The sequence below is a fragment of the Bufo bufo genome, chromosome 6 (assembly GCF_905171765.1).
Source record: "Bufo bufo chromosome 6, aBufBuf1.1, whole genome shotgun sequence".
Taxonomy (NCBI): Eukaryota; Metazoa; Chordata; class Amphibia; order Anura; family Bufonidae; genus Bufo; species Bufo bufo.
The window spans coordinates 53,282,521-53,297,084 of NC_053394.1; the positions used below are offsets into that span (position 1 = coordinate 53,282,521).

The 14,564-nt window shown below is 46.8% G+C and overlaps 1 pseudogene; it reads right to left on the bottom strand.

The window, feature by feature from the left end:
* LOC121005492 overlaps positions 1-14,564 on the bottom strand; it is a 239,421-nt pseudogene that overhangs the window by 199,254 nt on the left and 25,603 nt on the right.

Below are 14,564 nucleotides of genomic sequence, written 5' to 3' on the forward strand. Positions count from 1 at the left end.
CCCCTTACGGCCAGTCGTACAGGGCTCAATGCGGCAGCCGGGAGCTGGGACCGGTAGCCGGCTGCGCATGCGCCCGACCTCTCGCGAGAGGACGGACGCGACATGACGGCGGTGAAGGGAGCTCGCGGTGGCCGGAAGCGGTGAGAGGGAGCGGGCCAGCGGCCGACCTCGGTCCTGATGTCGGACGGACCGGAGACACCAGGCGGGAGGCGTGCGGCGTGCGGTAATACTTACCTGGGGAGGCGTGCTTACCGGAAGTGACGTGAGTCACAGGAAGTACGAGTCGGCGGGCGCGGTGATGTGAGCTGGACGAGGGGGTTTAAGAAGGGGGACCTGGCCCCTCCCACAATTACAGGCTGCACGCAGCCTTAACTATATATATATAATTGTGCAAGAGAGGAAATGTCCTTGTTACCCACAATGACCTATCAAAGTTAACTTTTACCTGAAAGTCAGGACAAGTGAATATGTTCTCTTCATGGAAGTCTTTTTCTATGAGGATGGTCTCCTTGTCATTCAACGTTAGAGATATTTTCACATTGCTTTCACCTTGAGCTCCCTCCAATTGTAAGCAGATGTGTTCAGGATGCTGGGCACGCAGCTCTGACGGGAAGATGGTAGCAAAGTGTCTGGAAAAGATGACATGGAAGATATGATATCATTATAAAAAGTTTAAGGAGATAAAGGACTATCTTGGGACAATCCCTTTAAGTATGGCAGGTCTATTGTCTTTAGTGGTAATAAATGTAAACTGCATAGTTCCAATATGGGCATTTATAGTGTATTAAATGTTATTGTGTAATTATTAAAAGATTAACTATTGTTTATGTCACAAACTCACCTGTCCGGGTTTCAGTGGCACGATATCTGGCTTCATCGTGGCCACGCAGGGGGAGAGGTGCTGCTAAGCTATGCCCCCTGGGGCCGCAACAGCATCCTTAGCAACAGAATGCAATTCTCTGTCCCTCTCCATAGCAAGCATGTTCGGGAGGAGATTAGCAGTCGGCTGATTGCTCAGCTTCTCTATTCCTATGTGCTAGTGTTTCTGACTAATGGAACGCCGAGTCATGACGAATCAGGCTCTGATTATGAACTCGGTTCTCTATTTAAACCCCTTCCTGTCCATACACCAGTGCCACTGATACCAGTTTATGACTCCCTAGCTGTGTTCCTGGTTCCTGTGCTTATCGGATTGCTGGTTCCTCTGACCCCGGGTTGTCTTCGAACCACTCTGTATCTCGTTTGGTACTGCGTTGTCTGTCTGGTTTTTATCTTGGGTTGTCTTAAGACCACTCTCTGTCTCTTGTTCGGTACTGCATAGCCTGTCTGGTTCTGACCCATTTACATATGACCCTGTTTTAGTGTTGTTTTGTCTCTTGGTGTTCATCTGTTTTTGCACATAAGTAGCACAGAGACTGTTGACCAGTTGCAGTCTTGCTACCTTTGGCTTGTATTGCAAGTAGGTAGGAAAAGTGGGCTGGGTTGTAGGTCAGGGCTCACTATCCATGTCTGTCCCTACCTACAGGCATTACAGTTTAAATATTTATTATTTATTGAAAATATATTTTCTTAGAAATCGTGTGATTTTTTATTTTATTAATTTATTTCAGGTTCCTATCTATGTTTTAAAAAAATCATACACTGGCCACTAGGCCTAAAATATGTCAATACTTCCTGTTCTTTGAGGACAGTCATATGAGCCATAAATATAATAGACTTGAGGGGACACTTTGACTTTTATGGAAGACTTTTCTAGGCATGCTCTGTGACCTGTGCAGATGTTAAGAGGGAGTAGACAGGCTGTAATATCACCTATTGGGAATGATGGATCCTGTGTTATCTACAAAAATAATCTATAGATAATATAATAAATAATCTACAGAATATATATATATATATATATATACAGTTGCAAGAAAAAGTATGTGAACCCTTTGGAATTATATTGATTTCTGCACATATTGGTCATAAAATGTGATCTGATCTTCATCTAAGTCACAGCAATAGACAATCACAGTCTGCTTAAACTAATAACACACAAAGAATTAAATGTTACCAAGTTTCAAGTTTATTGAACACACCATGTAAACATTCACAGTGCAGGTGGAAAAAGTATGTGAACCCCTAGACTAATGACATCTCCAAGCGCTAATTGGAGTGAGGTGTCAGCCAACTGGAGTCCAATCAATGACATGAGATTGGAGGTGTTGGTTACAGCTGCCCTGCCCTATAAAAAACACACACCAGTTCTGGGTTTGCTTTTCACAAGAAGCATTGCCTGATGTGAATGATGCCTCGCACAAAAGAGCTCTCAGAAGATCTATGATTAAGAATTGTTGACTTCCATAAAGCTGGAAAGGGTTATTAAAGTATCTCCAAAAGCCTTGTTGTTCATCAGTCCATGGTAAGACAAATTGTCAATAAATGGAGAAAGTTAAGCTCTGCTGCTACTCTCCCTAGGAGTGGCCGTCCTGTAAAGATGACTGCAAGAGCACAGCACAGACTGCTCAATGAGGTGAAGAAAATTCCTAGAGTGTCAGCTAAAGACTTATAAAAGTCTCTGGCATATGCTAAAATCCCTGTTAGCGAATCTATGATACGTAAAACACTAAACAAGAATGCATTTCATAGGAGGGTACCACAGAGGAAGCCACTGCTGTCCAAAAAAACCCATTGCTGCACGTTTACAGTTTGCACAAGAGCACCTGGATGTTCCACAGCAGTACTGGCAAAATATTCTGTGGACAGATGAAACCAAAGTTAAGTTGTTTGGAAGAAACACACAACACTATGTGTGAAGAAAAAGAGGCACAGCACACCAACATCAAAACCTCATCCCAACTGTGAAGTATGGTGGTGGGGGCATCATGGTTTGGGGCTGCTTTGCTGCGTTAAGGCCTGGACGGATTGCTATCATCGAAGGAAAAATGAATTCACAAGTTTATCAAGACATTTTGCAGGAGAACTTAAGGCCATCTATCAACCAGCTGAAGCTCAACAGAAGATGGGTGTTGCAACAGGACTAGGGATGAGCGAACCCGAACTGTATAGTTCGGGTTCGTACCGATTTTTCGGGTGACCGTGACACGGACCCAGACCCCCGAACATTTTCGTAAAAGTCTGGGTTCGGTGTTCGTCGCTTTCTTGGCGCTTTTTGAAAGGCTGCAAAGCAGCCAAACAACAAGCGTCATACTACTTGCCCCAAGAGGCCATCACAGCCATGCCTACTATTGGCATGGCTGTGATTGGCCAGTGCAGCATGTGGCCCAGCCTCTATTTAAGCTGGAGTCACGTAGCGCCGCACGTCACTCTGCTCTGATCAGTGTACGGAGAGGTTGCAGCTGCTGTTAGGGCAAGATTAGGCAGTGATTAACTCAGCAAAAACACTTAATTCAGTGATCGATCTACAGCTGTGGATCATTGAACTGCTGCTATTTAATTGCTCACTGTTTTTAGGCTGCCCAGAGCGTTTTTATGTCACTTTTTTCTTGGATGATCGGCAGCCATTTTGTGTCTTGTGGTGCGCCAGCACAAGCTGCCACCAAGTCCATTTAACCATCAATAGTGTGGTTATTTTTTTGCTATATCCTACATCAGGGGCTTGGCTGTGCTTGCTATTTTATTGAGGGGTGAAATACAAATGCCAAAATAGAAGTACCCTAAATCTGGTGTTTCAGCTGTGGCTAGCCAATTGTAATACTGACTGCTGTCTGGCAAAGGATATATTTTTATTCTGGGTTGAAATACAATTCCCAAGTTAGCAATTCCCTAAATCAGTGGTTTCTGCTGTATCAGGCCAAGTTTAAATCGATTCATAAAAGGGTATATTAGATTTAAGTTGCGGATAGTGTCATCCTCAATAACTTAACACGCTACCGTGCATTTACAAGTTTAAATCTGTCCGTAAACGTATACCTGTCACCCAGCGCCTAAATAATAGGCCTAAAATTTATATTCAGCTAAATCTGTGTTTATTGCTGAGGCTGGTCAATTCATTTAGTGTCCGCCAAAGCACAGTTTTTGTTCTGGGTTGAAATACAATTCCCAACTTAGCAATTCCCTAAATCAGTGGTTTCTGCTGTATCAGGCCTACTTTAAATCTATCCATAAAAGGGTATATTAGATTAAAGGTGCGGATAGGGTCATCCTCAATAACTTCACACGATACCGTGCATTTCCAAGTCTAATTCTGTCCGTAAACGTATACCTGTCATCCAGGGCCTAAATACTAGGCCTACAATTTATATTCAGCTAAATCTGTCATTACTGCTGTGCCTGTATTAGTGTAATACGGTACCTAAATAGATAGCCAGATAGTGTTAGGTGTCTGTAAAAAAAAGGCCTGAATTTGAATTCAATACATTGGGCCAAAATTTTTTTTTCTTATTGTGGTGAACAGTAAAAATGAGGAAAACATCTAGTAAGGGACGCGGACATGGTCGTGGTGGTGTTAGTGGACCCTCTGGTGCTGGGAGAGGACGTGGCCGTTCTGCCACAGCCACATGTCGTAGTGAACCAACTACCTCAGGTCCCAGTAGCCGCCAGAATTTACAGCGATATTTGGTGGGGCCCAATGCCGTTCTAAGGATGGTAAGGCCTGAGCAGGTACAGGCATTAGTCAATTGGGTGACCGACAGTGGATCCAGCACGTTCACATTATCTCCCACCCAGTCTTCTGCAGAAAGCGCACAGATGGCGCATAAAAACCAAGCCCATCTGTCTGTCACATCACCCCCATGCATATCAGGGAAACTGTCTGAGCCTCAAGTTATGCAGCAGTCTCTTATGCTGTTTGAAGACTCTGCTGGCAGGGTTTCCCCACCTGGCCCTTCCCCAGCGGTGGAAGACATAGAATGCACTGACGCACAACCACTTATGTTTCCTGATGATGAGGACATGGGAATACCACCTCAGCACGTCTCTGATGATGACGAAACACAGGTGCCAACTGCTGCGTCTTTCTGCAGTGTGCAGACTGAACAGGAGGTCAGGGAGGAAGACTGGGTGGAAGACGATGCAGGGGACGATGAGGTCCTAGACCCCACATGGAATGAAGGTCGTGCCACTGACTTTAACAGTTCGGAGGAAGAGGCAGTGGTGAGACCGAGCCAACAGCGTAGCAAAAGAGGGAGCAGTGGGCAAAAGCAGAACACCCGCTTCCAAGAGACTCCGCCTGCTACTGACCGCCGCCATCTGGGACCGAGCACCTCAAAGGCAGCTTCAAGGAGTTCCCTGGCATGGCACTTCTTCAAACAATGTGCTGACAACAAGACCCGAGTGGTTTGCACGCTGTGCCATCAGAGCCTGAAGCGAGGCATTAACGTTCTGAACCTTAGCACAACCTGCATGACCAGGCACCTGCATGCAAAGCATGAACTGCAGTTGAGTAAACACCTTAAAAACAAGGAACTCACTCAGGCTCCCCCTGCTACCTCTTCTGCTGCTGCCGCCTCGGCCTCTTCCTCCGCCTCTGGAGGAACGTTGGCACCTGCCGCCCAGCAAACAGGGGATGTACCACCAACACCACCACCTCCGTCACCAAGCATCTCAAACATGTCACACGGCAGCGTTCAGCTCTCCATCTCACAAACATTTGAGAGAAAGCGTAAATTCCCACCTAGCCACCCTCGATCACTGGCCCTGAATGCCAGCATTTCTAAACTACTGGCCTATGAAATGCTGTCATTCAGGCTGGTGGACCCAAACAGCTTCAAACAGATCATGTCGCTTGCTGTCCCACAGTATGTTATTCCCAGCCGCCACTACTTCTCCAAGAGAGCCGTGCCTTCCCTGCACAACCAAGTATTCGATAAAATCAAGTGTGCACTGCGCAATGCCATCTGTGGCAAGGTCCACCTAACCACAGATACGTGGACCAGTAAGCACGGCCAGGGACGCTATATCTCCCTAACTGCACACTGGGTAAATGTAGTGGTGGCTGGGCCCCAGGCGGAGAGCTGTTTGGCGCACGTCCTTCCGCCGCCAAGGATCGCAGGGCAACATTCTTTGCCTTCTGTTGCCTCCTCCTCCTACTCGGCTTCCTCCTCCTCTTCTTCCACCTGCTCATCCAGTCAGCCACACACCTTCACCACCAACTTCAGCACAGCCCGGGGTAAACGTCAGCAGGCCATTCTGAAACTCATATGTTTGGGGGACAGGCCCCACACCGCACAGGAGTTGTGGCGGGGTATAGAACAACAGACCGACGAGTGGTTGCTGCCAGTGAGCCTCAAGCCAGGCCTGGTGGTGTGCGATAATGGGCAAAATCTTGTTGCAGCTCTGGGACTAGCCGGATTGCCGCACATCTCTTGCCTGGCGCATGTGCTGAATTTGGTGGTGCAGAAGTTCATTCACAACTACCCCGACATGTCAGAGCTGCTGCATAAAGTGCAGGCCGTCTGTGCGCACTTCCGGCGTTCACATCCTGCCGCTGCTCGCCTGTCTGCGCTACAGCGTAACTTCGGCCTTCCCGCTCACATGCGACGTGCCCACCAGGTGGAACTCCACCTTGCACATGCTGGACAGACTGTGTAAGCAGAAGCAGGCCATAGTGGATTTTCAGCTGCAGCACGCACGGGTCAGTCGCACTGCGGAACAACACCACTTCACCACCAATGACTGGGCCTCCATGCGAGACCTGTGTGCCCTGTTGCGCTATTTCGAGTACTCCACCAACATGGCCAGTGGCGATGACGCCGTTATCAGCGTTACAATACCACTTCTATGTCTCTTTGAGAAAACACTTAGGGCGATGATGGAAGAGGAGGTGGCCCAGGAGGAGGAGGAGGAGGAGGAGGAAGAGGGGTCATTTTTAGCACTTTCAGGCCAGTCTCTTAGAAGTGACTCAGAGAGAGGTTTTTTGCAACAGCAGAGGCCAGGTACAAATGTGGCCAGCCAGGGCCCACTACTGGAGGACGAGGAGGACGAGGATGAGGAGGAGGTGGAGGAGGATGAGGATGAAGCATGTTCACAGCTGGGTGGCACCCAACGCAGCTCGGGCCCATCACTGGTGCGTGGCTGGGGGGAAACGCAGGACGATGACGATACGCCTCCCACAGAGGACAGCTTGTCCTTACCTCTGGGCAGCCTGGCACACGAGAGCGACTACATGCTGCAGTGCCTGCGCAACGACAGCAGAGTTGCCCACATTTTAACGTGTGCGGACTACTGGGTTGCCACCCTGCTGGATCCACGGTACAAAGACAATGTGCCCACCTTACTTCCTGCACAGGAACGTGATAGGAAGATGCGCGAGTACAAGCGCACATTGGTAGACGCGCTACTGAGAGCATTCCCAAATGTCACAGGGGAACAAGTGGAAGCCGAAGGCAGAGGAGGAGCAAGAGGTCGCCAACGCAGCTGTGTCACAGCCAGCTCCTCTGAGGGCAGGGTTAGCATGGCAGAGATGTGGAAAAGTTTTGTCAACACGCCACAGCTAACTGCACCACCACCTGATACGGAACGTGTTAGCAGGAGGCAACATTTCACTAACATGGTGGAACAGTACGTGTGCACACCCCTCCACGTACTGACTGATGGTTCGGCCCCATTCAACTTCTGGGTCTCCAAATTGTCCACGTGGCCAGAGCTAGCCTTTTATGCCTTGGAGGTGCTGGCCTGCCCGGCAGCCAGCGTTTTGTCTGAACGTGTATTCAGCACGGCAGGGGGCGTCATTACAGACAAACGCAGCCGCCTGTCTACAGCCAATGTGGACAAGCTGACGTTCATAAAAATGAACCAGGCATGGATACCACAGGACCTGTCCCTCCCTTGTGCAGATTAGACATTAACTACCTCCCCTTAACCATATATTATTGTACTCCAGGGCACTTCCTCATTCAATCCTATTTTTATTTTCATTTTACCATTATATTGCGGGGCAACCCAAAGTTGAATGAACCTCTCCTCTGTCTGGGTGCCGGGGCCTAAAAATATCTGACAGTGGCCTGTTCTAGTGTTGGGTGACGTGAAGCCTGATTCTCTGCTATAACATGAAGCCTGAATCTCTGCTATGGGACCTCTCTCCTCTGTCTGGGTGCCGGGGCCTAAATATATGACAGTGGCCTGTTCCAGTTTTGGCTGACGTGAAGCCTGATTCTCTGCTGACATGAAGCCTGAATCTCTGTTATGGGAACTCTCTCCTCTGTCTGGGTGCCGGGTAGGGTTGCCACCTTTTCTTAAAGCCAAAACCCGAACAGAAGGGAGAGAGGGTGGGCGTGTCCAGTGGCGTAACTAGAACTGACTGGGCCCCAGTGCAAACTTTGGAATGCCCCCCCATTTTTACAAAGAGGTGTCAGATTTTCTTTACACTAAGGGCTCTTTCACACAAGTGGAGCCGTTCGGGTAATCTGCTGAGTGAAAGAGAGCCAAGCCCGTTCCGGAAAGCAGAGACACGCAGCACTAACATGACTGATAATTAGTGTTGAGCGAACAGTTCGAGCATAGTTCGGGTCCGTACCGAATTTTGGGGTGTTCGTGACACGGACCCGAACCCGAACTTTTTCGTAAAAGTTCGGGTTCGGGTTCGTCGTTCCGCATGTATTTTGGCGCATTTTGAAAGGCTGCAAAGCAGCCAATCAACATGCATCATACTACTTGCCCTAAGATGCCATCGCAGCCATGCCTACTATTGGCAAGGCTGTGATTGGCCAAGTGCAGCATGTGACTCAGCCTCTTTATAAGCTTGTGCGCACGTCGGGACGTGCTCACTCCCGATGTGAATAGAACAGGGATAGACGCAGCTGATGCTAGGGCGAGAATAGGCAGGGATAATTGAATAACTGGAAGCAAATTTCTCTCCTCCACCTGTGATTCATCTGAACAACTGCAGCTGAGCTGCTTTTTTGATAGGGATTGGCTATTTTTAGAGTGGCCAGAGTGATTTTTCCATCCACATGTACCTGGGCTGACCGCCGGCCGCCATTTTGCGACTTGTAGTGCTGCAGCAGAAGCTGCCACAGTGTGCATTCCAAAGCTCCAAACAAGTCAGACATCTACACCTGGGATTCAGACCAATAGCGATTTAGCAGCACAGTCCAAGGCTATTTTTTTTAAAGGTTGTGCAGACCATTTTGTGGCACATGTTACTGGGCTGATAGGCGGCGGCCATCTTGGGACTAGTGCTGCAGCACAATCTCTCCCAACGTCCATTAATCACTTGTAATAGTGGTCTGTGCCATAGAAATCCTACATCAGGGACTTGGGTGTGCTTGTGTCACCCCTACTAATACCAGTCCACCTGTAATCCATACAGTGAAAAGCCATAAAGTATTCCAGTGAGGGAATTTTTTTTTTATTTAAAAAAGGCCAAGTTAGTTTATCTGGCGTTCAATATACTAGATACAGTTAGGCCTGCGTTTCATACATCTGGAATTAGCAAACTAATGTGCTGGGGTTGGGAAAACATATATGTACCCATACTAGAATCTGTCAAAGAAAGCGGTACTCACATATAACAGTCATTCCATCTGTAATCCATACAGTCAAAAGACTGAAAGTATTCCAGTGAGGGAATTTTTTTTATTTAAAAAAGGCCAAGTTAGTTTATCTGGCGTTCAATATACTAGATACAGTTAGGCCTGCGTTTCATACATCTGGAATTAGCAAACTAATGTGCTGGGGTTGGGAAAACATATATGTACCCATACTAGAATCTGTCAAAGAAAGCGGTACTCACATATAACAGTCATTCCATCTGTAATCCATACAGTCAAAAGACTGAAAGTATTCCAGTGAGGGAATTTTTTTTTTATTTAAAAAAGGCCAAGTTAGTTTATCTGGCGTTCAATATACTAGATACAGTTAGGCCTGCGTTTCATACATCTGGAATTAGCAAACTAATGTGCTGGGGTTGGGAAAACATATATGTACCCATACTAGAATCTGTCAAAGAAAGCGGTACTCACATATAACAGTCATTCCATCTGTAATCCATACAGTCAAAAGACTGAAAGTATTCCAGTGAGGGGATTTTTTTTATTTAAAAAAGGCCAAGTTAGTTTATCTGGCGTTCAATATACTAGATACAGTTAGGCCTGCGTTTCATACATCTGGAATTAGCAAACTAATGTGCTGGGGTTGGGAAAACATATATGTACCCATACTAGAATCTGTCAAAGAAAGCGGTACTCACATATAACAGTCATTCCATCTGTAATCCATACAGTCAAAAGACTGAAAGTATTCCAGTGAGGGAATTTTTTTTATTTAAAAAAGGCCAAGTTAGTTTATCTGGCGTTCAATATACTAGATACAGTTAGGCCTGCGTTTCATACATCTGGAATTAGCAAACTAATGTGCTGGGGTTGGGAAAACATATATGTACCCATACTAGAATCTGTCAAAGAAAGCGGTACTCACATATAACAGTCATTCCATCTGTAATCCATACAGTCAAAAGACTGAAAGTATTCCAGTGAGGGAATTTTTTTTATTTAAAAAAGGCCAAGTTAGTTTATCTGGCGTTCAATATACTAGATACAGTTAGGCCTGCGTTTCATACATCTGGAATTAGCAAACTAATGTGCTGGGGTTGGGAAAACATATATGTACCCATACTAGAATCTGTCAAAGAAAGCGGTACTCACATATAACAGTCATTCCATCTGTAATCCATACAGTCAAAAGACTGAAAGTATTCCAGTGAGGGGATTTTTTTTATTTAAAAAAGGCCAAGTTAGTTTATCTGGCGTTCAATATACTAGATACAGTTAGGCCTGCGTTTCATACATCTGGAATTAGCAAACTAATGTGCTGGGGTTGGGAAAACATATATGTACCCATACTAGAATCTGTCAAAGAAAGCGGTACTCACATATAACAGTCATTCCATCTGTAATCCATACAGTCAAAAGACTGAAAGTATTCCAGTGAGGGAATTTTTTTTATTTAAAAAAGGCCAAGTTAGTTTATCTGGCATTCAATATACTAGATACAGTTAGGCCTGCGTTTCATACATCTGGAATTAGCAAACTAATGTGCTGGGGTTGGGAAAACATATATGTACCCATACTAGAATCTGTCAAAGAAAGCGGTACTCACATATAACAGTCATTCCATCTGTAATCCATACAGTCAAAAGACTGAAAGTATTCCAGTGAGGGAATTTTTTTTATTTAAAAAAGGCCAAGTTAGTTTATCTGGCGTTCAATATACTAGATACAGTTAGGCCTGCGTTTCATACATCTGGAATTAGCAAACTAATGTGCTGGGGTTGGGAAAACATATATGTACCCATACTAGAATCTGTCAAAGAAAGCGGTACTCACATATAACAGTCATTCCATCTGTAATCCATACAGTCAAAAGACTGAAAGTATTCCAGTGAGGGAATTTTTTTTTTATTTAAAAAAGGCCAAGTTAGTTTATCTGGCGTTCAATATACTAGATACAGTTAGGCCTGCGTTTCATACATCTGGAATTAGCAAACTAATGTGCTGGGGTTGGGAAAACATATATGTACCCATACTAGAATCTGTCAAAGAAAGCGGTACTCACATATAACAGTCATTCCATCTGTAATCCATACAGTCAAAAGACTGAAAGTATTCCATTGAGGGAATTTTTTTTTTATTTAAAAAAGGCCAAGTTAGTTTATCTGGCGTTCAATATACTAGATACAGTTAGGCCTGCGTTTCATACATCTGGAATTAGCAAACTAATGTGCTGGGGTTGGGAAAACATATATGTACCCATACTAGAATCTGTCAAAGAAAGCGGTACTCACATATAACAGTCATTCCATCTGTAATCCATACAGTCAAAAGACTGAAAGTATTCCAGTGAGGGAATTTTTTTTATTTAAAAAAGGCCAAGTTAGTTTATCTGGCGTTCAATATACTAGATACAGTTAGGCCTGCGTTTCATACATCTGGAATTAGCAAACTAATGTGCTGGGGTTGGGAAAACATATATGTACCCATACTAGAATCTGTCAAAGAAAGCGGTACTCACATATAACAGTCATTCCATCTGTAATCCATACAGTCAAAAGACTGAAAGTATTCCAGTGAGGGAATTTTTATTTTATTTAAAAAAGGCCAAGTTAGTTTATCTGGCGTTCAATATACTAGATACAGTTAGGCCTGCGTTTCATACATCTGGAATTAGCAAACTAATGTGCTGGGGTTGGGAAAACATATATGTACCCATACTAGAATCTGTCAAAGAAAGCGGTACTCACATATAACAGTCATTCCATCTGTAATCCATACAGTCAAAAGACTGAAAGTATTCCAGTGAGGGAATTTTTTTTTTATTTAAAAAAGGCCAAGTTAGTTTATCTGGCGTTCAATATACTAGATACAGTTAGGCCTGCGTTTCATACATCTGGAATTAGCAAACTAATGTGCTGGGGTTGGGAAAACATATATGTACCCATACTAGAATCTGTCAAAGAAAGCGGTACTCACATATAACAGTCATTCCATCTGTAATCCATACAGTCAAAAGACTGAAAGTATTCCAGTGAGGGGATTTTGCTTATAAAAAATAATATATTTCATTGTGGTGCGAGTTGAATCGCAACAATGAAGAAAAATACTATTAAGGGACGAGGACGCGGTCGTGGTGGTGTCCGTGGAGCCTCTGTTGCTGGTAGAGGACGTGGCCGTTCGGCCCCAGGCGCACACAGTAGGGAACGAACTCCCTCAACTAGCCGGCAGAATGTACCGCAATATCTCGTGGGGCCCAATGCCGCTCTTAGGATGGTAAGGCCTGAGCAGGTACAGGCATTAATCGATTGGGTGGCCGACAGTGCTTCCAGCACGTTCACCACATGGTCTTCCACCCAGTCTTCTGCGGAAAGCGCACAGGTGGCACCTGAAAACCAAGCCCATCAGTCTGTCACATCACCCCCAAGCATATCAGGGAAACGGTCTGAGCCACAAGTTATGCAGCAGTCTCTTCTTCTGTTTGAAGACTCTGCTTCCAGGGTTTCCCAGGGGCGTCCACCTAGCCCTTCCCCAGTGGAGGAAGACATACCATGCACTGACGCACAACCACTTATGTCTCCAGATGAAGAGGACATGGGAATACCACCACAGCAGAGTCACCGACTCTCTGATGATGACGAAACACAGGTGCCCACTGCCGCGTCTTTTTGCAGTGTGCAGACTGAACAGGAGGAGGTCAGGGAGGGAGACTGGGTGGAAGACGATGCAGAGGACGATGAGGTCTTAGACCCCACATGGACTGAAGGTCGTGGCGATGACTTTCACAGTTCAGAGGAAGAGGTAGTGGTGAGACCGAGACAACAGCGAAGCCAAAGAGGGAGCAGGGGGCCAAAGCAGACGAGCCGCCGCCCCCAGAGTTCGCCTGCTACTGGACATCGCCAACAGGGACCCAGCCCCACAAAGGCAGCTTCAAAGAGTTCCCTGGCATGGCACTTCTTTAAACAATGTCCTACCGACAAGACCCGAGTGACTTGCACGCTCTGCCATCAGAGCCTGAGGCGAGGCATTAACGTTCTGAACCTCAGCACAACCTGCATGACCAGGCATCTACATGCAAAGCATGAACTGCAGTGGGGTACACACCTTAAAAACCAGGCACTCGCTGAGGCTCCCCCTGCTCCCTCTACCGCTGCTGCCTCGGCTTCCGCCTCGAGAGGAATGTTGCCACCTGCCGAGCAGCAAACAGAGGATGTGCCACCGACACCACCACCACCGCCACCGTCAACTAGCGTCTCCACTATATCACACAGCAGCGTTCAGCTCTCAATATCTCAAACCTTAGAGAGGAAGCGCAAATTCCCCCCGAGTCACCCTCGAGCCCTTGGCCTGAATGCCAGCATTTCTAAACTGCTGGCCTTTGAAATGCTGTCATTCCGGCTGGTGGACACAGACAGCTTCAAACAGCTGATGGCCATGGCTGTCCCGCAGTATGTGGTTCCCAGCCGCCACTACTTCTCCAAGACAGCCGTGCCTTCCTTGCACATGCAAGTGTCCGATAAAATCAAGTGTGCACTGCGCAACGCCATTTGTGGCAAGGTCCACCTAACCACAGATACGTGGACCAGTAAGCACGGCCAGGGACGCTATATCTCACTAACTGCACACTGGATGAATGTAGTGGCGGCTGGGCCCCCGGCGGACAGTTCCTTGGCGCACGTCCTTCCGCCCCCTAGGATCGCAGGGCATCATTCTCTGCCTCCTGTAGCCTCCTCCTCCTACTCGGCTTCCTCCTCCACTGCTTCCACCAGCTCATCCGGTCAGCCACACACCTTCACCACCAACTTCAGCACAGCCCGGGGTAAACGTCAGCAGGCCATTCTGAAACTCATATGTTTGGGGGACAGGCCCCACAGCGCAAAGGAGTTGTGGCGGGGTATTGAACAACAGACCGACGAGTGGTTTCTGCCGGTGGGCCTCAAGCCAGGCCTGGTGGTATGCGATAATGGGCGAAATCTCGTGGCAGCTCTGGGACTAGCCGGTTTGACGCACATCCCTTGCCTGGCGCATGTGCTGAACTTGGTGGTGCAGAGGTTCATTCACCACTACCCCAACATGTCAGAGCTGCTGCATAAAGTGCGGGCCGTCTGTGCGCGCTTCCGCCGTTCACATCCT